We start from the raw sequence: 26225 nt of genomic DNA on the forward strand, positions 1-26225 counted from the left end.
TGCTTCTCTGTGCATCATCTATACAATGCAGAGTTGTTACATACCATGCTTGTATTAGGATACATTCAATTTTATTTTATGTTTTTCAGGTCAGAAACTGCAAAGTCTAAGGAAACAATTTACAGCTCCATCACCTTCATAATCTATTTTGCACGAATATGGAAGTTTAACCCTAGGCTACAAAAAGAAGTTGAGATTAACCAAGAAATGACAGTAGACGTGTCAAGATCTAAGCAGCCTAATATGAATGCCACAAGACTGGCTAGGTAAGACCTAGAATATTAATGAATATTACCTTCCTCTCCTTAAAACAGAAAGGGGAAAAAAATAACCACTTTATTCAGGGCTAAATCATGTTGCTGGTTGATTTGATGCTTAGCCTCCCCTTCCTCAATTTTATTGATCCCAGAGTTACATGCTATTAAGAAAACAATAAAGCAGCTGTTTTAATTTTAATACAGTAAACAAACTATGCTTCCATCTGCCCATCAAAAAGACATGGACAAGAATGCTGTCAGACAAGCCTATCTCTCAAAATGTTAGATATTGTACCATGTGCCAGGTTGTATTCAAAATATATGAGACTACTTGAACATTTACATTTTATTGTTATTGCTATTGCTCTAGTCATTGTTTTCCTTTGTTGGATTTTTTAAAAAGATGAAGCTAGATACCATGCCCTACCTTATAAAGTTATGGGCAGACATCAGGTTTGTGTGGCCTACTTTGTTGTTTTACTAAAACCCTAAGGGCTACTGACTGAAGAGGGGTACAAAATAGTGAGTGGAACCAGATGCAAAAATAATTCAAGGGGAGGAGCAAATTGCCTACTGCACTCCCATCAGCCTGAATGACCCAACACACAATACAAGTGCAAACCGACACCTGAGCTACTACATATCTAGGATTCTAAATCTAGAAGCATGATTTAGAAGGAAAAAAGAGGGTTTTATTGCTAGTGCTAAGCAACTGGGATCCAATTGCTGATCTACTGCAAATCATTCAGAGGCTGTTGAAAGTACTAGATGTTCTGCTAAATATACATCTGCTTTGAGATGAATACATTACTCCTCTAGATCAGGGGTTGGAGACCTGCAGCCCTCTAGATGTTGCTGGACTACAGTGTCCATCATCCTTGGCCTTTGGCCATTCTGGATGGGACTGATGGAAGTTGGAGTTCACCATCTGGGTGGCTCACTGGTTCCCCATCCCTGCTTTAGGTTTTGATAGGGATAGATATAACCTGGCAAGCCACCACTAACATATGCAACTGAATGTTACGGTACCACAGCTTTTAATTTAGCCTCTTTGTAGGTAGGAAGGTATATCAATCCTCATCACGACACATCTGCAATTAAATTATTCATTTTAAGTTTATATATGACATAGCCATTCGGGATAATTTATGCAGTAGATTTCACCAAAAGAAATGATACATTTGCAGTGCTGTCTTTATTTATGCAAGTGTTCAACGGGATAATTTAAAGACTACAGCGTCAAGTAATAAATCCTACTGAGAATAAATGCAGAATGAATGCCTAGCAATCCGATACCTGAAAGAGAACCAATGCCGTATGTGCTTAGCATCAACTTTGTCAGAGCTGAAGAACCATCTTTCAGATAAATAACTACTTAGAGGTTGTTGTTTTATCACTGTGCACCTAATGATGGCATCTGAATTGAAGGCTGTGGTGAGCTTTGACCTGTAAACCTGAAGTAGCGTCTCCACCCCCCTCGTTCAGACACTGAGGTCCAGCTCCAAGGGCCTTCTGGTGGTTCCCTCACTGTGATAAGTGAGAGCACAGGGAACCAGCAGAGGGCCTTCTCGATAGTGGCACCCGCCCCATGGAACATCCTCTTATCATATGTCAAGGAGATACGTAACTCTACAACCTTTAGAAGATACCTGAAGGCAGCCCTATATTGGGAAGTTTTTAAGTTGTAATGTTTTATTATGTTTTTATATATGCTGGAAGCTGACTAGAGTGGCTGGGGTAACCCAGTCAGATGGGCAGCATAATAATAATAATGTCAGGGATTGTACTGAAGAAGAGGAGGAATGGTGAAGGTCTCCCCACCCTTCTCCTGTAGCTTACAGTGAAGAGGAAGGCAATCTCAAATTACAGCAGGGCTTTGAGGAAGATAGCAGCTCAGAGACAGGCAGACAGCTGAGTTATGCTATGTTAGGAGGAGGGGAGATAGAGCAGCTAGCTAACAAGTCATTGCGCAGAATACCTGACCCTTCTTCTCTCAAAACGTGGCATTTGTTAAGGTTGCTAGAACAAAAAGCAGAGACAATTGTCCACAGACAGATGCTATAGAACATGGGTAGGCAAACTAAGGCCCGGGGGCTGGATCCGGTCCAATCGCCTTCTAAATCCGGCCCACGGATGGCCCGTGAATCAGCGTGTTTTTACATGAGTAGAATGTGTTCTTTTATTTAAAATGCATCTCTAGGTTATTTGTGGAGCATAGCAATTTGTTCATATTTTTTTCCCCAAAATATAGTCCGGCCCCTCACAAGGTCTGAGGGACAGTGGACCGGCCCCCTGCTGAAAAGGTTTGCTGACCCCAGCTATAGAAGCAGGTGTTGTTGCTAGAGATGGAAGGAGGAATTCAGTGCGAGCAACTCCATTATGGAGGAATGACCGGCATTCTTTGTATTTTACTGTGATAACTGAATAAATCATATGTAATAACTTTCTTGTTTCCTCCCTGCCTCTTGGTGCCATTGGGGGGAGGGAGAGGATCCCTCAAGCCTGACAAATAACAACAACAACAACCATATACCTTGAAGCCATTGCAGCTAATTAAGAACATAACAAGTTGCCTTATACTGAATCACATCATATCTAGACCAAGGATGAAGAATCTAGGACCAAATATGGCTGCTAGGTTTCTCCATCAGGCCCTCAGCTTGCCAGGCTACCCTGCTCAATGGCCATGATTGACACCCCAAGTCTTTTGCCTGGCTGGAATAGTTCCTTGAACTCTGATAATGCCTGTTGCTTGCCTTCATGGGGGGGGGGGGCTGAGTACACACCTAGCCTACTGTGCAAAGTAGTTACTGTACATTTACATCTGTTACTCTGCCCACTTTTTCTTTCACCTGCCCCAGTCCACCACTGACAGGTTACCCAGAAATTAACATGGCCCTTGGGCCTGATCTATCTCAGTTTTGTCTACACTGGTAGCAGCTCTCCAGCATTTCAGAAGGACATTTTTACTAGCCTTACCTGGAGTAACCAGAAATTCAACCCGAGAACTTCTGCACACAAAGTAGCTCCTCTACTACTCAGTTGGGTTCTTCACCATATAATTGGAGGTGTCCTATTAGGGAGATTGTAATTAAAAAAAAAATCATCCCCTTTGTTCGTGCAGTAGAAATTGTATCAACATACATCACAGGATTCTGGAATTAAGTTGTCTTTATGTTCTTCTTGCCTTTATAACAAAGGCTCTTTCTAGAAAACAAAAGGGGTTTTCATAGGAAAGGCTAATGCAAATTGGAGTTCACTCTAATGAAAAAAGGTACAGGGATATGGCTTAGACAAGAAACGGAGACAATTCCTTTTCAGCGATCTTTGCAAGAAATATGCTCTTTTTGTTCCCCATGAGCCAATTATGTGTTCCTTCCATAGTAACCATAAATGAAAGCAACTCTGTGAACATTTATTTAATTATACAGAGCCTTATTACTTCTTTGTTAGACTCAAGTTGCCAAGTTGTTGGTGAAATGTATGTAGAACAATTAGCCACTAGGGAAGTTTCTTCTAATGACACAGAGAAAGTTGCCTATAGCTGCAAAGCAGAAGGAGCTGTCTCATTTTGGAAAGTCCAGCTGAATGACATCCCAACCTCCGTCGCTGCCCAAAATGGAAAGGAGGAGAAGTGCTCATCTTTAGGTCAGAGGGTTGGTCCTTTAAGGGTCACAAGAGGGAAGAGCCTGGGAGAGGTACTGTAGTTTAGAGACAGAGGCTTAAAAGGGATCAGTTTGGCCTCAACTTTTCTTGGAGTGAGATGCTCATGTGGAGCTATCCATGGTCCTGAAATTGCTAACGTGCCTTGTTCTGTGTCACCCAGCATCAAACTTGCTTGAACTGGATGTTGGTCACTCTGTGTATATTTGGTGTATACCCTCCGCTACTTAGGGTAACTGGTAACAGCCTTATCCTACATCTGACACGAGTCCATTTGAACATTTAACGTTGGTCATGTAAGTGTATTCAATTAAGCAGCTGAAGACATGACAGCCCCCTCAATATTTGTTGGAAGGGAGCTGGGCTCCCTCAATGTTGAGGGGCCTAGCGTGCATTGCAGGTTCAGTGGCCGGCTCCTCCGTGCGGGTGATGCAAGCCAGGCCCCCTGAATCTTAGGGGCAACTTGACACTTCTGGTGGTGTCTGCAAAGTGGTTGCATGCACAACTCTTACCACTCTTGAGATTTTGTAGTAAATACAGACTTTTCTTCATCACCTGCATTGACTCTGTGTTTTGTTGCAATTTATCCCCAGTAATTGGCGTGCTAGGCAACATGCCAACAATGTGCTGTGACTCAGGGTCTGAGATCTTCGAAATTGCATCATATACAGTTGCAAAAATCACCAAGGTTGTGTGTCAACTAACCCTAATGTTTTACTCAATACTCCAGTATTCCCAGTATTGGTTAAGGCAGTGATGGCAGACTTATGGTCTTCCCAAATGTTGTTGCATGCCAACTCTCATCAACCCCAGCCAGCATGGTCAATAGTCAGGGAGGGTGAAAAATGCAGACCAGCAACGCCGAGAGAGCCACAGGTTCTCCACCCTTGGATGAATGCAACAAATTATGTTTACAACCAATTGTTTTAGTTTATTTGCTTCTGTTTGTGTGTGCCCTTGCATTGCAACTGGCGCATTCACATTTGTATATAGCAAGACCAGGAGAGGGAAACAATTTCCATTTTATAAATGTAATTATCATTAATAGGGAAACATACACCTTGAAATTTCAGATAATATGGCTGCTTTTATTCTCCTTCCCTAGTTGATTACAAACAATTCCAAAATAAGCTTTCGTCTAATGAGGTTGTTCTAACAGGGATAAGTCAGCAGGATGAGCCTACAAAGCTCAGTGGTGCTTGATGTTTGGAATAACCTTTCTCAAAAGAGGAGAATAAAAAGAAAGGAACTAGATTATTGTGGATTTCCCCCCTATCAAGTTGTGTTGTATGGAGATTTAGCTCCTTATCTCTGTGTGGTAACCTTTAAAGAATTATTTTTCATCGGTACCTTTGAACAACTTCAATTAAATCTGACAGTGTAAGCTCCATTGAAATCAATGTGTGGATAGGATTGTAGCCTAAGTCAGACATAGAATCATAGAGTTATAAGGAACCCTTAGTCCAACCCATCTAGTCCAACCCCCTGCAATGCAGGAATATGCTGCTGTGCCTTATGGGGATTGAACCTGCAACATTGGCATTATAAGCACCATGCTCTAACCAACTGAGCTATCTTGTCCTGGATAAGATGTTTTCACCATTTCATAAGAGTTTTGCTCCAAGTTTTTAGGTCTCCATTCTTTCTCTTTGATGCCAGTATTTGGGAGATATTGTTGATTTGGGGGCAGGTAAAGATGTGTCTGGACCAAAGTCCGTTTTCAGGCACTGCTGTTCAGCTGACCAGAGTGCCAGGCTTGGGGATGATGGCCTTGCGGGGAAGAGGAGGGGATCCCTTGTCATGGTCTATCTATTGTCAAAGTAACAATCAATGTGATTAACACAAACCTTACAACCTTACATGTAAAGCATAGCCAGCACTGTGTTAATATTATTTCTTCTTGTAAATTTTCTCACATGTTTAAAACAACAACACCATTCAATAAATTGTAGTGGTGTGGGTGGAGGAGAGAGAGGGAGACTGTGACCAGACCCACGTGTGCAAATTTTTCATATTGAGACTGATAAATCAAACCCATTAAATGGACTACAAATGGAATAAATAATATGGCATTCAAAAGTTGAAGAAATGGAGAGAATACCAAGAAAGTTCCTCACTTGGGTGCCATTTAGTCTATGACCAGTCTTAGAGGCAACTGCGGGCATATCAAATGAAGACACAAAGGCCACAATTCTTCTAGTGAGGGCCAATTCCATGCTGCTGTCTACTATGGAGCCCCAGATCTGTCAGGTGTTTTGTTTTTTAGGGTGGGTTGCATAACTATACTGCTTGCCTAGCCTGCCAGTCCTTGAACCGAGCACCTGACATTCTCTTATGCCCCCAAAATGGCAGTAGTGCCACTGTGCCCATGACCACCACCTAGTGTGGAAGCTGAGCAAAGGACCTGTTGTTTCTATAATAGCAATATGATAATCTAGGTCTTAGTTCACAAGTGAATTCTCTCTGAAGCCTCCCTCCTCCTGAGTAGATCCTTCCTCCCCAAGAAAACTCTAGTGATAGACCCTTGGACATCAAATGAACACTCAGGCTCCAATTCTCCCATTGGGTTTGCTGTCCCATTTGATCTTGAAATATGGGACAAAGGAGGAGAATCAAGGGTTGAGGAAGGATGTGGTTGAAGTAGCTGTTAGAGGGATCAGGCAACATGTCAATGAGACTAGGTATTTGGGGCTATCTCAGGACTACAGTAAGTTCTTCCTGGTCCCCAGATGTGCTGGTTTTCTCTGAGGGTGCAACACCTCTTCCTTGAAGGAAGTCTCTCCAGGGTCCTGTTGTGATGGGATTGAGATACACTGGTACAACCTACATTATGTTGTGGTTTGAACACCAGTAGATTGGACAAAACAGTGCAAATCATCAGCAGAACTGGCCACAATCAATGCGGAATGGAGCAGATTTCAGAATATTGAGATCCAACATTTGCCTTGGACCAAATGTTTCGACGTTTGTCAGTTGAGAATCTATAAGTGGATATGGATATGGAACATTCCTGACATAAGAATATGGGAAATCCATACAACTTGGGTTGTATATAATAGTTTTTAACTGGATAATCCAGCCCATAGTTAACCTTCCCATCAAAACGTGATTTCAGAATTGGAAGGAAAAAGAAACCTTGAATTCACACATTGTAGTTCACTCTGAATGGCTCCAACCTACACCAAGAGCACCACTGGAAAATGATCTCATATCTGTTGTTAGGCAGTGAAATAATGAGAGGAGATAACCGACTGTCATTTTGTCTGGATTTAAAACCAACCCTCCCTTTCCTGCCCTCCCTGCAAAAGGAAGGAGGAAAAATCCCTGTGCCATTTGGTTCATCAGGATTTATGGTACACAAGTTTCTTGCTTGATGGAAATGCTGTTTGTCTCTATACACAAAGAGGACAGATGTGCCACATTAATAAGTGATCTGTGGTGCTGTTAACATCACTTTGCCTAGTAACAGTTAGGCGCAGCATACTAATACTGCCGAAAGAAAAGATACATATGTTTGGATGGGCTTTTGAAGCAGCTGCATTGCCACCTGTCTTAGTCTGATGAGGACATTTCTAGGTTTTATGGCTGTCACCTCAAATCTTGCATCAGGTAGCTGTAAGGTTGAAACGAGAGCATTTTTCTTTTTTATTATCAGGGATGCCTATGGAATGAAGTCACATTGAAAATGCCCTAAAGTGCTTGTTTGTTTTTCCAGCGTATCGCCAGGGCAGTGCTGTTTGCTCTGGTCAGACAGGACTATTTCCATAAGCTTATAAATAGTCTTATCGCTCCACATGTGATCACCAGGACAACTTGGGGAAGGTCTGTAGCTCAGTAGCAGAGCACATGGTGTGCATGTAAAAGCTCCTGGGTTCAATCCCTTACATCATCAGGTACAGGGCTGGGAAAGTTTCCTTTCTGAAACTCTAGACAAATATTACCAGTCAGCGTAAACCACTGTCTGAAATGCCAGAGAGCCGCTGCTTTTCCAATGTAGACAATACTGAGCCCGATGAACCAATGGTCTGATTTGGTACAAGGCAGCTTCCAGTACCCCTAATGATATGTAAAGGAAGGAGAACATCTTCATGCCCTCTCTGTATGTTAACCCAACTCTTACAAACAAAACCTTCCGGCTGATTCGGGAGCAATGATGAAGTTGCCTTCATGCTTGAATGCGCTGGCAGTGCTCTATTCAGAAGTGGAGAAATGCGCAGACAGTGCCACTGATGTTATGTCAGCATAAATGAATGAAGGGAAGGCAATTAATCTAGCCTTCCAAACAATTTCAAATGCGGACATAATTCAAGAATAATGAGGCAGAAGGAAGAAGGGAAGAAAAGAAAAGAAAAGAAAAGAAAAGAAAAGAAAAGAAAAGAAAAGGGATTGCTAGCCTGAGCAGGAAACAGCTTAAGTAATGCCTGGGTCCCATGTAGGTCCACACTGCTAAACTCTCTCCAGTCTAGGGTAGGAAACATGTCCCATAGCCCATTTCTCAAGTATCAATATCACTGAAATGCCACATACACTGGCTCATCTGAGCTGTTTTGCCAAACTATTGAAGCTGCACCATGGGCTCACATGCTCTGTGTTGTATCCAGCTAAGTTCTGCTCAAGAGTATAATCACTGTAATAAAGGAACATAAGTTAGTCATCTACATTAATTTCAATGGATCTATTCTGAATAGGACTGTTGATTATAACCCGCAGCCTTAATCCTTCTTGTTCTCTAACCACCTCATTCGTCTCTCAAAAAAGGATTTTCTCCTCCATTTCCAGATTGCTCCGATCGTAGTTGTCAGAGCTGCTACCAGGTCCCAGCTCACATAGGACCACGCCACACAGCGTCCACTTTAAAAGAGTCTTTATTGAGTTACAGGTTTCATTTCCGAACTGCAGCGTGCAGCTCTACACCTTCTGCCCTAGGTCGGCGAAGACCCATCTGAGTCCCCGCCTCTTGCACACCAGCTTAATGCCCTAGCCTTGCTCCACCTCTTTCGCCTCTCCCTACGTCTCTGGGTCCTTCTGCCCCCCTGGGACTCCTCCCTTCTACTCTCCTCTGACGCTGACCCCCCTGATCCTTCCGCTTCCTTTCGGCGGGCTTTGGGACCTGGCTCACTCTCCGGGCTGCTTACTGCTCCAGCTTCCGCTGCATTTGAACTTGGCGCGCGCGCCCAACTCTCTACTTTCCTCTTGACCGTTGCCTCGCTCTCTGAGGAGGGCGTGACCACCCCTGACTCGTGCCCTCCCTCCTGCTGACGGCCTCCGGAACCCGATGCCTGGCTGCCTTCCTCCCTGCTGCTCTCAGTCTTGAGCGTGGGTCCCGACTTCCAGCTGCTGCTCTCTGAATCTCCTCTGTTCCCTTCCTCCTGGGGTGTCCCCCCGGATCCCCCCCTTGCTCTGCTCACTGGGGCTCCCTTTTGGGAGTCCTCTGACTCACTGCTTAGGCTTGGAGATCTCGGGTCGTCATCATCACTCATTCTCCCTTCGGCTTCCTCCCCCTCGCTCTCTGTTTCCACCCTTCTCTGCTTCTCTGCTTCTGAACCCCTGACATCCATCCCCCCCTCGAAGCCCCCCCTTCCCCCCTCCCCGCTGTCAGGTGTGGGTGCTGGGTGCTCCATCATCATGGGAGGGAATGCTGGATACAGGTCGCTCCCCGTGGGTGGCCGCCAACTGAAGACCTCCGAGTCTTCCCCCTCGCGGTCGTCGACGTTGACTTGTTGCTCTTCCATCTCTGTACCGCCGTGCTCGAACCCGAGGTCCTCCCCGAACACGTCCATGTCAGTCTCTGCGTCGGTCGCTCGACCTGGCATCTCCAGCCACTTCCTGCGCCATTGCTCCTCTGGTCGATCGTCCCACCAATACGAGTTGCCTGATGCCGAACCTGCCGGTGAACCTTCTGGGGAACGGGTGCTCCGTGCGGGTTCCCCTTCTGAGTCGAATCCATGGAACGTGCTGGAAGAAAGTGTGGGTGTGAACAACCAGTCGTCGAAGAAGCTCGCTGGCATGGGTTTGTGTGGGAAGAGGGCATGAAACTCGTCCTTGAGCAGGGGTTCCTCCAAAGCGTAGTCTGGTACCCAGGTATTGGCGCTGGCCCGGGTGCCCTCTCTGGCTAAGAGGTATTCGACTCCCTCTTCCCCCCATCTGGAGTCCAAAATCTCCGTGACCTCGTTGATGTGGTCCTGGTGCTTCACCTCCCGCGTCTCCGTCCGTTCCCGGAGCGGACTTGGCGCCGTCCCTGGCTCCTGGAACCTGTGAGGTGCCTTGTAGGGAGTGAGCACCGACCTGTGGAACACCGGATGCATTCTGGAACCCTCCGGCAGCGCCAGTCGGAAGGCTACCGGGTTGATCTGCGCTTCGACTTGGTACGGACCGATCTGCTTGTGCCCCAACTTCTTCTTGGCAAGTGACCTGGTCGGCACTGCGTGGGCTGCCAACCAGACCCAGTCTCCCACTTGGATCACTTCGCCAACCCGCCTGTGCTTGTCAGCTTGCACCTTGTAGGCGTGCTTAGCTAGCTCCAGCTGCCGTCTGAGTTGATCGTGGACCGCCTGCAGCTCTGACGCGAACGCGTCCGTCGTCTGTGGTTCTCCTTCCCCCACTCTCTCCAGTCCCGGGAAGGTTCTGGGATTCCTCCCATTGTTGGCAAAGAACGGCGTCACTCCTGTGGACACGTGCTTCGTGTTGTTGTAAGCGAACTCGGCTAGCGGCAGGTAATCCACCCACGTCGCAGGCTGTTGATTGGCATAGCATCTCAGGTACTGCTGCATGATGGCATTGACCCTCTCTGCTTGCCCGTTGGTCTGCGGGTGTCTTGCTGATGCCAGATTGACCTTGACATTTAGAAAACCCATCAGCTTCTGCCAGAAGGACGAGATGAACTGGCGTCCGCGGTCGGACAGGATAGACCGTGGCAGGCCATGCACTTTGAACACGTGATCTATGAACAGTTTGGCGGTTTGTTCCGCCGTGGCCACCTTCGCACACGGAATGAAATGTGCCATCTTGGTGAACAAGTCCACCACCACTAGCACAGCTGTCTTGCCTCTCGAGCTGGGTAAATCCGTCACAAAGTCCAGGGCCACCCTCTCCCACGGTTCAAACGGTGTTTGCAGCGGTTCTAACAGTCCCGCCGGTGGTCTGTGTACCGGCTTGGCCCTCTGGCAGGTGTCGCACCTCGCGACGTAGTCCGCGACCTCTCCTCTCAGCCTGGGCCACCAGAAGTCTCTCGCGACTAATTCCATCGTTTTCTCTGTGCCAAAGTGACCGGCCGTGGGTGCGTCGTGCAACTGTTGCAGTACCTTGGCGCGAAGGTCGTCTCCTGGTACATAGACAGCCCCTTTGCGTAGGAGCAAGCCGTCCCGCACCTGGAACTCGTCCGTGGTAGCCGTGCCTCTGAGCAGTTCCGCCATCTTGTCTTGCGCGAATGAGTCGTCCCGCAATGCACGTCGCACCGCATCCAGGTCTACTGTAGCTGAGGCACACGCCCACGCCGTCGGTGCGAAGATGTGCATGGCCGCCGCTGGCGTCACCTCTTCTAGGTATTGCGGTTTTCGGGACAGTGCATCCGCCATGATGTTGGTGTCGCCTGGGACGTACTCTATTCGGAAATTGAAGTCAGCAAAGAACTCCGCCCAACGTATCTGCCTCTGGTTCAGGAACTGAGCCGTGCGCCAGTGCTCCAGATTCTTGTGGTCCGTGCAGACCTGCACCGTGTGCTTGGCGCCGATTAGGAAGTGCCTCCACGCCTTGAAAGCTGCATGAATGGCCAGCAACTCCCTGTCCCAGATGGTGTAGTTCTGCTCCGACTTGCTGAGCTTTCTGGAGTAGAACGCTCCCGGCCGCCACACCCCCTGCGGGTCTCGCTGCAGCAGGACAGCTCCCACGGCTCTGTCTGACGCGTCTGTCTCTACCCTCAACGGTTTACTGGGGTCGATATGCAGCAGTTGCTTCTCCGATGCGAAGAGATGCTTGAGCGCTTGAAAGGACTGTTCCGCCTGCTCCGTCCAGATGAATTTCTTTTTTTTGGAGCTGAGCGTGTCCGTAATTGCTGCCGTCTGCATCGCGAACCCCTTGATAAACTTGCGATAGAAGTTGGCGAAGCCGACAAACCGCTGGACCTCCTTCCGGTTGCGCGGGCTCTTCCAATCCAAAACCGCACGAACCTTGGTGCTGTCCATGGCTATCCCCTTGTCCGACAACTTGTATCCCAGGAAATCCACCTCCGTCGTGTCGAACCGGCACTTCTCCAGCTTGGCGTACAGTCTATGTTGTTGCAACCTGCTGAGCACCTCCCTCACGTCTCGGTCGTGAGCTTGCTGCGAGTCAGAGAAAATCAGGATGTCATCCAGGAAGCAGACGCATGTCTTGTAGAGGAGTCCCTCCAACACGTGATGCATAAAAGCTTGAAAACAGTGAGAGCCATTTTGTAATCCAAAGGGCATAACTCTGTATTCGTAGGTGCCCAGCGGTGTGAACATGGCCGTCTTCCACTCATCGCCCTCCCGCATGCGGATGAGATTGTACGCCCCTCGCAGGTCCAACTTGGTGAACACGCGTCCCTTGCGCACCGTCGCGAGGAGGTCGTCAATCCTGGGCATGGGGTAATCAGACGGTTTGGTCATCTGGTTCAAAAGGCGGTAGTCCACAACGAGTCTTTTTTGGGGCGTGTCTTTCTTTTTCACGAAGAAAACGGGACTGCCCCCCACTGCCTTGGACTCTCTGATGAAGCCACGCTCCAGATTATGCTCGATGAACTGTTTGAGTTCCTGCATTTCATCTTCAGACATGGAGTATAGCCGCCCCTTCGGCAGCGTCGCCCCCGGTAGGAGGTCAATCTTGCAGTCATATGGCCGGTGAGGGGGTAGCTTGTCCGCCTCCTTCTCGCAGAAGACCTCCAAAAAGCTCGCGTATTTGTGGGGGACCGCTTGCAACGTTCCCAACTGCAGTTGTGATTCCTCCTCCTCTCCCTCCCGTCGGGGCAGGATGCAGTGTTCTGCGCAATAAGAGGAGCCGAAGATCAGTTGTCTCTGGTACCAAGCCAGTGTCGGACTGTGCCTGTCCAGCCAACTCATGCCCAACACAATGGGCGTGTCCGACAGTTGGGTGACATTAAAACTGATGACTTCCCTGTGGTTGCCAAGGCGCATCACCATCGGTGGCGTCTGCTTCACCACCTGCCCCCCTAGCAACTCTCTGCCATCCACTGTGACGACTTGCAGGGGCAGAGTGGCAGGCAATAGCTGTATAGCGTGCTGCTCCACAAAGCTCTGCGCTATAAAGTCTGCGTTGCTTCCAGAATCCACAGAAAGCGGCACTTCGATAGGGACGCCGTCGGGTAGCTGGAGAGATGCTGTGAGCTGCACTACTGGTTTGGGTGGGAGGGGATCCGTGGGTTGCAATATCGCTGGGGACTGCTTCACAGATGCGTCTGGCTGGGCCCCAGTGCCTCCGTCTCCAGCCAGACATCGTCGTTTCCCTGCTGTGGTTCTCCTTGCTGCGTTGCTGCAGTCACCATTGCTGAGGCTGCAGTGTGCTTGTGGAGCCTCCGGGGACACTCCTTCGCCAAATGGCCTGGATCCTCGCAGATGTAACACTTCCTGTTCCCTCTAGGAGGCTTCGCTTTCACTGCTGCCGGTGCTAGGGCTCTGGCTGCTGACTGAGCCCTTGCACCTCCAACCTCCATCGGTTCCCCTCCCCCTCCTGGCGGAGGTGTGGATTGCGCACGCGCTGCTTCCCTCGGAACGAAAGAGAAACTTCTCGCTGCTTCGCGCCCTCCACGTCCTTCATCTCTGCACCATGGACGTTCTTCCAGCCTCACCCCCACAGTCAGCGCCCTTTGGACCACCTCCTGCGTGCTTCGGGGCCTCTCCCCCCTTGCAATTTCATCCTTAACCGCAGAACTTAGACCCTCCCAGAAGAGGTCTCTGACAGGGGGCGAATCCCGATCCCATTCTAAAGCACTGACCAGCGCAAAAAATCGGGCGTGATACTGCCGGACGCTCGCCCTCCCTTGTTTTAGTCCATGAATCTCCCGTCTGGCAAGATCCACATCGATAGTAGACAAAAAACACGCATCCATCGCTTTGATAAAGGCATCTGCATTCTGAAGCGCCGGATCTTTATCCCTCCACAAATTGCGCAGCCAGGCTTTGGCATCCCCATGCAAATGGGACAATATGAACCCCACCTTCTCTTCCTCATCTCTAAAGTCTTTTGCCAGCAGTTGCAGTGCGCACATTACGTCTGCTCTAAAATTAGGGTACTGTTGCAAAGTCCCATCGAAATGAGCCACAAGCCCTCCTGCTCTCCGTGCCAATCCCACGCCCTCCGGTCTGGGTCCCGGTTGCCCTTGCTTAACAAGCATTTCAAACCTGGCGTGTAGGTCTCTGTAGGCGGCTGTAGTCTCCTCCTCCCGTTTCTTGGAAGCCAATACCTCTGAGGACAACTGGGTCACTGCTTCTTGCAGCGCGGAGATCCTCTGTTCTTCCGTCATCTTGCTAACCTTTGTGAGCTTGCTTACAGACACCCCTCTTCCTCCCCTAGCGGCTTCTGCTCCCGCTGCGAGGTTTCAGGTTTCTGAAGCTTTGAAGAGATGGGTCTTACTGTCAGAGCTGCTACCAGGTCCCAGCTCACATAGGACCACGCCACACAGCGTCCACTTTAAAAGAGTCTTTATTGAGTTACAGGTTTCATTTCCGAACTGCAGCGTGCAGCTCTACACCTTCTGCCCTAGGTCGGCGAAGACCCATCTGAGTCCCCGCCTCTTGCACACCAGCTTAATGCCCTAGCCTTGCTCCACCTCTTTCGCCTCTCCCTACGTCTCTGGGTCCTTCTGCCCCCCTGGGACTCCTCCCTTCTACTCTCCTCTGACGCTGACCCCCCTGATCCTTCCGCTTCCTTTCGGCGGGCTTTGGGACCTGGCTCACTCTCCGGGCTGCTTACTGCTCCAGCTTCCGCTGCATTTGAACTTGGCGCGCGCGCCCAACTCTCTACTTTCCTCTTGACCGTTGCCTCGCTCTCTGAGGAGGGCGTGACCACCCCTGACTCGTGCCCTCCCTCCTGCTGACGGCCTCCGGAACCCGATGCCTGGCTGCCTTCCTCCCTGCTGCTCTCAGTCTTGAGCGTGGGTCCCGACTTCCAGCTGCTGCTCTCTGAATCTCCTCTGTTCCCTTCCTCCTGGGGTGTCCCCCCGGATCCCCCCCTTGCTCTGCTCACTGGGGCTCCCTTTTGGGAGTCCTCTGACTCACTGCTTAGGCTTGGAGATCTCGGGTCGTCATCATCACTCATTCTCCCTTCGGCTTCCTCCCCCTCGCTCTCTGTTTCCACCCTTCTCTGCTTCTCTGCTTCTGAACCCCTGACAGTAGTTTACAGTGACATTCAAATCTGGCAACTATGGCCATTGCTAAGCTTCAAACCATGGTTAGCCAATGGACTTCAAAACCATGGTTTGAAAACATGGTCTGAAGTCAGTATTTACCAGAGTTTGGCTGAATTGGAAGGGAGAATGAGGAAGCATCATGTTCCTGAACTATGGTTTGGAGATCCAGAAGTGTGGCATCTAAACTGGACCACACAGTACTCAGTTTCAAAGTCTGAGCAAGGCTTGGAGTGGTGAGTACAAATGATAGAAGTTCTTAGAAACACTCTGCACAGCAATATTTTTGAATGCATGGAGTAGGGATGCATAGGCCACAGGCAATTAGTCACGGGCCAAGCACTAGAGAACGTACACTGGAAACTTCACCCTGTATGGCAAGGGGTAGTGAAACTTTTCTGGTCCAAGCACCCCATTTTCTGTTGCAAACCCTCCCACTTTGCAGGGTGGGTTGTCACGTGCCAAAGCTGGGAGGGCTGAAGCCAAACCGAAATTCTTACCAATGCATATGATTAATTCTTTTAAAACATTTTTAAAAAGATTATTTCATTGCCCTAGAATGCTTCTTACAAGCACCAACAATGACTTCAAATGCACTAATAATTGCTCTGTTATAATGATCCGTAATGATTATTACTTCCACACACACAATAATGAATTAATTGCCCTGGAATAATTTCACAAGTGCCAACATTGAATTCCAGTGAATTAATAGTTTGTAGTAATAAGGATAACAATTATTCCACCATCCCCAACTGAGACCTGCTTACCTTCCTTTGCACACACACACACACACAGAGAGAGAGAGAGAGACCACAGACAACCCTCTCTTTGCCACTGCAGCGGTGGGGAAGGACTTCTTCTTTAGGAATGTCTTTCTCTCATTAAAAGCATTGCCCAATAGCCTTTTCTGGGCATTGCTCCTCTTTCTAGCTGGTTTCACTAGTCACCACAGAGTTGCAAGGAATTAGGACCCAATTTGTTCAGTGGTAGAGGAGGTCAGGAAAAATCAAAGCTCTAGGGGCTCTAGGTGAGCTGGCCTGAAAATGCAACACAGTAAATAAAATGACCAGCTTGTTGCAACCATGAGTTTTATATCTGACATGTTTACTGAATGGAAGGAGGCAGGCATGGAACCACATGGCACGTTGTCCCCAGTCAGACCTGCCACAATGATCTTCCAGACTGAAAACACAATGGATGAATTCAGCAATGAGATTTCTAGAGGGTTTAGTTTGAAGCAGAGCTCATAACGCCCATGTTTCTTCCCAGAACCCGGGAGTTCAGCTCCAGAAACTCACTGATTCTACTAGAGGTATGTATGTCTAGAAATTATGCACTATGCCTCCTCCATTCTCTTTCCATCTGCCACTATGGGTACTTGAAAATTCTACATTTTTGTCAGGCATGCATGTGCAGGCCCCGAAAGCTGTATCAATTATTTGCAATTGTTAAATTAATTAACAGAGATATGCAGCGTCAGCTAGCCCCCTTTGAAATGATCGTCAAGGTAAACGTATCAGATTTTTTTGAACTCTTCTAAAGTTCAGGCAGAACAATTTTTTTTAGTGCAACAGGACCCATAAAGATTCTCCTGTTAATAATAGCTTTGTGAGAATGCCATCTATATTAATTGCTTTTTGGGTTCTTTCCTAGTTATTTTTGGTACTGGGGCAAAAAGTCAGCCCTTTTATCCTGAGGATCCCTCCCCCACCCCGAGCCATTATTCTAGGTATTATTCCAGCTCTTTTCAGCTTTTTCTGTTCATAATGATAAGCTGGCAAGCACTTCTGAAAAGTTAATCTTCTGTTAGTTTTGCTATTTGTACTACTATGGCAGTTGATTTGCTTTCCCTAATCCAGAGCAGAATCTCTTCCTTACGCACATAAGTGTATATTTTCATTTGATTAGTTCTGGGAGCCTGCCAATAAAACTTAAATTACATGGAGGCCATTTATGTACAAGTTAATTTGATGGCTGCAGTCTCTAAACTGCCTATTCTAGTGCAACAGAGACCAAGGATGGCCACAGACCAAGCAGTGCCCCAGGCAAGGAGTGCATTTGAGGCTCCACTCATTTATTCCAATTTTTAATTCTACTGAGTTGTTATCTGTCTATCTATCTATCTATCTATCTATCTATCTATCTATATCTATCTATCTATCTATCTATATCTACCTACCTTCCTATCATTTATCATCTTTCTATCTATCATCTATCATCATCTATCTCTTTCTATCTTTCTATCTATCATTATATTTCTATCCTACCTTTCCTCCATGGAGCTCAAAGTGGTATCTATGATTCTTTCCCCTCCTGGAAATTTAAAATGATTTCTTTTTTTTTTTTTTAAAAATCAAGCTGTGATTATGGGTGGGCGAGTAGGCCTAATCCTCAGTCCTCACATATGCTTGGGAGGTCCCTGCGAGGCTCAGATACGCCTCAGTTGACCGAGGATACTGGGTGTTGCCACTGTTCCTGAATAGAAGCAAATAGGTCAACGGAAACCCTCAGGTGCCTCACCATAGCTGGGAGATTATCAGTATTACCTTCGCACCATCCCAAAGCATTGAGAAGCCATAAACCTGAGAGATTTCTACCTGGAAAAAAGGTTCACCTTCTGTTCTATTGACTAGGAATCCAATATAAGCTGTTTGTTTCTGATAGCTGCCAAACATATTCTTCTTGGCTCAGTGCTTTGAGGACAGTTTGCTGTCAAAGAAGATGAGCCTTCAGGATTGGTGGAAAATAAGGGTGGGGTGGAATCTTGATTTTGCTCTCAGGTACTTTGTTAAGCACTGTTCATTTGGATATGATGTGTCATGATTAATATTCCCATCACAAAAATTGGTGCTTAGGTAGGAACCCAGATGTAATTTTTCTTCCAACTTGCTCTCCATTTCACTTCTTTGTCATTCCAGCACACACGACATCATCGATCATGCAGAATGAAAAATTATGTCACCTGCAACTTTACTTTGCTTTCTTGCCCACTTCCAGATGTGGTTCTTTGGCTTGGTTGTTAGGAACTCCAGTGGTACCTAAGCAATGAGGAGGCTTCCAGAACTTATTCTGTGCTGGACTCAGTGGTGTGCGGTGACATTTTTTGTGGAGGAAACCTTAGGGCCAGAGGTGCCAGCTTGTGAGTGCGATTGCTGGCGGTGGTGGTGCAGGGAAAATCATGACGTGCTGATGTCATACGTGTGAGCGTTGCACCTGCCTCCCTAAGCCGGGCAGAAGCTTTCTGGGCTTTGGGAAGGAGGTACCAGGTCTCTGACAAGATGCTGGATGTCTACTGCCAACTTTCCAAATCTGGGCAGGCTTTGGGAAGATGGCAGAAGGGCTCTTGGCCCTGTCAGAGCATCGTGCCTCCCTCCCTAAGCTGGGTAGAAGCTTCCCAGGCTTTGAGAAGGTGCTAGGCTTTAATACTCTAATTTACCAGAAGCATTTAGGCGACTAGCCTAGTCCCCCTAGTTCACTGCCTGCATGCCTCTGGCGCTGGTTGTCTCAAGAATGTGGGAAGAGCCTGCCTGAATCAGATCTATCATGTCTAGCATTCTCTTGCCCACAGTGGCCTATAGAAAGTTTGCAAGCAGCACATGCTAGCAATAGCCCTCTCTTGCTGCTGTCCCCCAGGGGGAATACTGTGTCTACTTATCTATTTACAGTGGTACCTCTGGTTACGTACTTAATTCGTTACGAAGGTCCCTTCTTAACCCGAAACTGTTCTTAACCTGAAGCACCACTTTAGCTAATGGGGCCTCCCGCTGCTGCCGCCCTGCCGCTGCGCGATTTCTGTTCTCATCCTGAAGCAAAGTTCTTAACCCGAGGTACTATTTCTGGGTTAGTGGCGTCTGTAACCTGAAGCGTATGTAACCCGAAGCGTATGTAACCCAAGGTACCACTGTATTATTAAATTTGTATACCACCCTATGCCCGCAAGTCTTAGGGCGGTTCACAGGATAATCAAATCCTGGAGTTAGGGAATGTGCACACAGACACACACATTCATCATGAGATATAACCATCACCAGACTTGTTCTGAAATAATTAGTCATGTTAAAGCCTTTTTTAAAAAAAAAGAAAGAAACAAAAGCCAATATTTTCCAACCATTTAAAATACCGTATTGGCCCAAATATAAGACACACCTTTTCCCCAAATTCTGACCGTGAAAAGTTAAAGTGTGGCTTATATTCCCGACCTTATGGTATGCAGCCAGGAGTGTGGGGCAAACAGCACTAGGAGTGTGGCAAAGCGGAGCCCGCCCTGCGCATAGTCCCCCGTCCTCTCCCCCAAGGCTGGGAAGGGAGAGAGGAAAGGCCATCGGCAATGCAGCCCCAGCCCAGGATGCAGCCAGGAGCAGTGGCTTATATTTGGGGTTTTTTTCTTTCCCCCCTCCAATTTTAAAGGTGCGGCTTATATTCGGGTACAGCTTATGTTCAGGCCAATACGGTAATATTTTTGTTACTCATTTGCATTGTACCCTTCCTTAGGAGAGCTGCTTGCACAGTATATATGGGATTTCCAAGTGGCTTTCTAATCCAGGCTCCAGGTTTAGCAGGAAATTTTAGAGGCTGAAGCAGCTACAAAACGCCCTGAAGTTACTACAGCAGTGATATGAATTAGGAGTTTATTTGTAGGATGTAATTTTACAGCGACTTATAAAAGCAGTTCACAGCAATCGTCTCTATACAGTATTACACAAACGGCTGAGGACACGAGGATTGCCTTGTATGAGATGGGAGGGTCAGGGTGTGAGGGATCCATAATTGGAGCTCCTGACTTTTCTTTCTTTTGACTATAAAGCAAGATATGGATTCTGATAGGCTTCTGGCTGGGTTTCCCCAGCTACTTTAGGCAGCTCCCAATAGAGTATTAAAAACACGATAAAACATCTAATATTAAAAACTGTCCTGAACAGGGCTGCCTTCAGATGTTTTCTAAAAGTCAGGTAGTTGTTTATTTCCTTGACATCTGCTGGGAGGGCGTTCCACAGGGCGGGCACCACTATTGAGAAGGCCCTCTGCCTGGTTCCCTGCAACCTTACTTCTCGCAGTAAGGGAACCACTAGAAGGCCCTCAGAACTGGACCTCAGTGTCCGGGCTGAACGATGGGGATGTAAATGCTCCTTCAAGTATAATGGGCCTTCATGTATACTGGGCCGAGGCTGTTTAGGGCTTTAAAGGTCAACATCAACACTTTGAGTTATGCTCGGAAACGTAACTGGAGAAACCACTTACAGAAACTAGCATTCAGAATATGCAATGCTACTCATAGATTTGTCTTAGAGTGACACATCTGTTTGCAAAATATTTACAGATTGCCATGCATAGGCAAGACCATGAAACCATCCTACCTGGCCACTTCCAGGAGTTCCGGCTGTCCTCTGACGCTCTGAGGCAACCTAGAAGACAAATGACTTATCTTGAGAGTGGCTAGAATTAAGGAGAAATCTTGCAATTCCCTGAACTCTATGGGTTGTGGATTATAAATGAATGCTATCTGCATTTCCCCCTAATTCTGACATCTGAATAGCTATTAGCGCTGGGCTAGATGAGCCATGCTATGGCAAATCAGGGAAAAAACATACAAATAAAATATTCTACACCGTTTATATTTTTAAGTTTCCACTCAGTTTTCGGTCATCGCTTGCACCCCTGCAACATTGCACTACTTTGGCTGATTATAGTGCAAGCGAATTGTTCCTTTTGAGAAGAATTTTCTAGCACAGCTGTCAGATTGGTTCAGTCGATTGTCTAGTTTTAAACATCATGGCTACATATAGTTAAAGCACTGATGCACAGCTTGGCCAATTTACATGAAGCTGGGGATACTACCCACAGGGCCTGAAATGTTGTGAATGTGAGTGGATAAATGAAGGAAAGCTTTGCCTGTGAGCAATTTGCATTGCCATAAAAGCTCAGTTGATATTAACAAACAAAATGCTAAAATAAAATAACCCCATATTCCACTTGCACTAAAGGCATATAAAAGTGGGGGAAGTATTACTTTAGTTCCTTCCGGTTGTTTTTCGTGGCTTAACAGTTTGACAATGAGAATTTTGTTTTTTAAAAGTCCTTGTGTATGTCTAGATTACCAGTCATACTGTAACCTCAACTTTAATTACAAATACGTAAGTACAGCATAGCTGAATCAAACGAGAACTCCTTCAGTAAGTCTGAATTGGATCTAGAGAGAGTACATCTTCTAGCAGACTTTACCCATCCCTGTTAAACTCTCCGCTTCTTTAATCAAACCGTAAAACTCCTGTTTCCTTGCACTGAGCAATGGTATCAGTCCCATCACCCTGCAGCTAGATTTCCTACTGAAGAGAACATAAAAACCATTAAAGGATCATTAAAGTTATTTTGACTCGACCTCAGTCATTCATGCCCTAGTCACCTCTATGTTGGGTTACTATAATTCATTCTATGCTGAGCTGCCTATGAAGACAATTCAGACAATTCACTTGTTTTGGAATGTGGGTGCCGGGGGGTTGGCTGAAGCCCAAAGATCTGAATACATTACTTCAATCCTTTACCCGGTTCACTAGTAACAACTTGCTGTTGGTTTTGACCTTGACAGTCAAGGTATGGCACCAGGGCATGTTGGACACTGTCTCCACTCATGAGAAATGATTTGAGAACCCAATTTTGCATGAGGAGTGGCAAGTGGAGTCAAAAGAGAGGGGCTTTTCAGTTACAATATCCAGATTATGGAACACCCGACTCAGGGCAACATGCTTGGTCCAACCCAGATGCTTTATTCCAGTGTGCTTCTAGTTAAACATTACATATTTTTATATGTTTGCAATTTTATTATTTTACAGTTTATTTTATCTGTAGCTTTGTTGTTTCAATTTCAGGTATTGTAGGAAGGCAGGCTATTATTATTATTATATGTTTATTTTGCAGGGACCTGACACTCATTTTTTAAGTACTGCTGTCACAACCCCAAGTAAAACCATAATAGTAGACCCATTCAGAGTAACCAGACAGCTAATCTCACAACAATTTATTACAACTGGAGGTCTTATGTCGAAACAGGGCCCTATCTCAGAAAAAGTTCTACAGCGGTGCGAAAGATGCAGAAAAGGTCAACCAAATTAATCAAAGAATTGGGGAGGGGGCAGTTTCCCTCAGAACAAAGAGTCAAGAGTTTGGAGCTTTTTAGATTAGGGCACAGAGAGAACCATTTACAGCCCATGAGTCAGATTTGCACCTTTCCAAGCTTCTGAGGCAAAATGGATGTGGTCAGGGGCAAAGGGGGCATGGTCTGAGGGAAGGGGGAAAATGACTGGGGCTCACGGTAGGCATTTGAAAAACTATATATTGTATGATGCAGAAAAGTAGACAATATTAGTAATTCCGGGTAATTAATTTAAACTGATAAGCAGTAGATTCAGGAGAGGCAAAATCATAGAACAATTCTGTGACAAAAGGCAACCAGCCATTACGGAATTTATTGCCACAAGATGTAATCATGGCTTTAAAAGGGGTTTAGATAAATTAGTGCAGGTTAGGTCTACCTGTAACTATTAGCCATGGTAGGTTAGTAGAACGTTCAAGCATGGAGACAGTATTCCACAGAACATGGAATAATGGTTGATGTTTTATAATGTTTTTATATTTTGCTGGAAGCTGCCCAGGGTGGCTGGGTGTAACATAACAACAACAATAATAATAATATTATTTTAGTATTTGGGGTGGGGTGAGGGTGGGGGATACACAGAATAGCAGCTTCTGGGAGCAGGTGGAAGAAAGTATGTTGTCTTCCTGCCCTCCTTTCTAGAGACATTTGGCTGGTTATTGTGAGGAGAAGGCAGACAGAAGAAGAAGGGTCCCTGGTGTAATATGCCAGTTCTCTCTTTATATATCAGACTGCCCTAGCAAGAACATAGCCCTGACAATAACAAAACAAAACAAAAATGTTGCATTTCCTAAATAATTACATACTGAAGCTTGTGAAATTTTTGTTGGGTAAGAGTCAAAGCCTGAAATCCTATACAGTGATACCTCTGGTTACGAACTTAATTCGTTCCAGAGGTCCATTCTTAACCCGAAACTGTTCTTAACCTGAGGCACGCTTTCGCTAATGGGGCCTCCTGCTGGTGCTGTGCCGCTGGTGTGCGACTTCCGCTCGCATCCCAGGGCAAAGTTCGCTACCAGGGGCATCTACATCCGGGTTAGCAGCACTCGTTACCTGAAGCGTTCATAAGGAGGGTGGTACGTAACCTGAGATTCCACTGTACACATTTATCTAAGAGAATGTCCCATTGAATTCAATAGCACTTACCTCTGAATAGACATGCACTAGATTGTGCTGCATAGGATATCCCAACCATCACATTTATTATCGCTTGTTTCTGTTTCGAGTAAAGAGAATATTTTAATAGCACATCCATTGCTCATTTATCTTAATCATGACAAGCTTTAACCTTATTTAATTTAAACAAACAAACCAGCAATAAATTCCAGGATCCTTCTTTAATTTGGTTATGAGAATTGGCCGTGAACCTTCTTATGGCAAGATTTTTTGTGCACTCAGAAACTATTTCATAGGCAGAAAATTAGCCTACAAAGCTTTATTTCTGGAAGCGGGTGTGTGTGTGTTTCTAAATTTGCTATATTTCTGTCTGCTGGCCAGCTATTAAAGGCACAGAAATCCGCAATCACCTCTGATACTATTGGTGACATTGTCATTATTCTTATATCGGTAGAGTATGAGACTCTTAATCTCAAGGTCATGGGTTTGAGATATACACTGGGGACAGATTCCTGCATTGTAGGGGGTTGAATTAGATATTCCTCATGGTCCCTTCCCACCCCACATTTATATGATTCTAGGATACTAAATGTAATGTATGGGGGCTAGATAAAGGTAGTCATATACTATATACGTAGCAGCCTAATATCCATATACTTCAGAGTAAGGACGCGGGTGGTGCTGTGGGTTAAACCACAGAGCCTAGGGCTTGCTGATCAGAAGGTCGGTGGTTTGAATCCCTGCAACAGGGTGAGCTCCTGTTGCTCAGTCCCTGCTCCTGCCAACCTAGCAGTTCAAAAGCATGTCAAAGTGCAAGTAGATAAATAGGTACCGCTCTGGCAGGAAGGTAAACGGTGTTTCCGTGTGCTGCTCTGGTTCGCCAGAAGCGGCTTAGTCGTGCTGGCCACATGACCCGGAAGGTGTACGCCGGCTCCCTCGGCCAATAAAGTGAGATGAGCCCGCAACCCCAGAGTCGTCCATGACTGGACCAAATGGTCAAGGGTCCCTTTGCCTTTACCTTTAAGGACCTCTGAACTCAACTCGACTTACTTCTGAGTGGACACGTATCAAATAGTGTGTTTTAAGTTGCACAGAATGCTAAAACACACACACACACTTCTCTCTACCCCGCATTAAAGGCAAGCTACGGATATTTTCTCAGCTTCATATCACTGTGTACGTTTGCTTTCCTATGTAGGGAAAGGGGGCTTAGGTCAAAACAACAAACTTCTTAATTAAGGCTGCTATCCAGGTTGCACTCTTGCTTGCAGATGTTAAGTCCCATTGAATAAAGTGGGACTTACGTTAAAGCAAGCAAAGAACCAGGTTTCACAGTGGTGATTGCTTTATGTTCAGGAATACAGTGGTGCCCCGCAAGACGAATGCCTCGCAATACAAAAAACTCGCTAGACGAAAGTTTTTTCCGTTCGCGATTTGCCTCGCAAGACGAATTTCCCCTATGGGCTTGCTTCGCAAGATGAAAACGTCTCGCGACTTTTTTTCTTTGACTAAAAACAAAGACATGTTTTGTTTATAAAATTAATTTATTTTCCCTTAAATTTTTGAACTGCTCTTTACAGTATGTGTGACTTTAAAGAGCAATTAATAAACTGTTGTTGTACCAAATTTGGCTTTGTTTGGACTTTTTTTGACCATAGGAACGCATTAATTGATTTTCAATGCATTCCTATGGGATTTCGTGTTTCGCAAGACGAAAAATTCGCTAGACGGCAAAAATTGCGGAACGAATTAATTTCGTCTTGCGGGGCACCACTGTAATATACATAAAATAATAAGGAAACCCTACGAAAGAGGAAGCGGGCGGGGGGGGGGACTCAGAACAGTGGTTCTCAAACTTCTTCCCTCTGAACCACATTTTCCCATTAGATGTCAAGGTAGTAAAGAACTACAGTGGTGCCCCGCAAGACGAATGCCTCGCAATACAAAAAACTCGCTAGACGAAAGTTTTTTCCGTTCGCGATTTGCCTCGCAAGACGAATTTCCCCTATGGGCTTGCTTCGCAAGACGAAAACGTCTCGCGACTTTTTTTCTTTGACTAAAAACAAAGACATGTTTTGTTTATAAAGTTAATTTGTTTTCCCTTAAATTTTTGAACTGCTCTTTACAGTATGTGTGACTTTAAAGAGCAGTTAATAAACTGTTGTTGTACCAAATTTGGCTTTGTTTGGACTTTTTTTGACCATAGGAACGCATTAATTGATTTTCAATGCATTCCTATGGGATTTCGTGCTAGACGACAAAAATTGCGGAACGAATTAATTTCGTCTTGCGGGGCACCACTGTACACAACTTTTAGAAGACATCTGAAGGCATCCCTGTATCAGGAAGTTTTTTAATGTCTGACGTTTTATTAAGTTTTTATATGTGCTGGAAACCGCCCAGAGTGGCTGGGGAAACCCAGCAAGGTGGGCCGGGTATAAATAATAAAACTAATAACGAAAACATATTTAATAATAATAGTAATATGCTCATGCCGCACTAAATTTTTTTATCAATAAGAAATACACTGGGAAACAAAAAGCAACAACTCCTAGCAGTGCTTGATTTTGAAAAGATGCGTATTCCACATTCTGCGAATATTTATGTGTGTATGTGTGTGTGTGTATACAGAATGGTACCTCTGGTTGTGAACAAGATCCGT

The 26225-nt window shown here is 46.1% G+C and overlaps 1 long non-coding RNA gene across 1 annotated transcript in view; it reads right to left on the minus strand.

Annotated features, from left to right (window-relative positions):
• LOC309540930 overlaps positions 1–26225 on the minus strand; it is a 43274-nt gene that overhangs the window by 16479 nt on the left and 570 nt on the right. Inside the window, exon 2 of the long non-coding RNA XR_014223531.1 lies at positions 23594–23663. This is a non-coding gene — a long non-coding RNA (uncharacterized lncRNA). The remainder of the gene's footprint in view (positions 1–23593; positions 23664–26225) is intronic.

Source organism: Podarcis vaucheri (genome assembly GCF_965113315.1).
Source record: "Podarcis vaucheri genome assembly, chromosome: 9".
NCBI lineage: Eukaryota > Metazoa > Chordata > Lepidosauria > Squamata > Lacertidae > Podarcis > Podarcis vaucheri.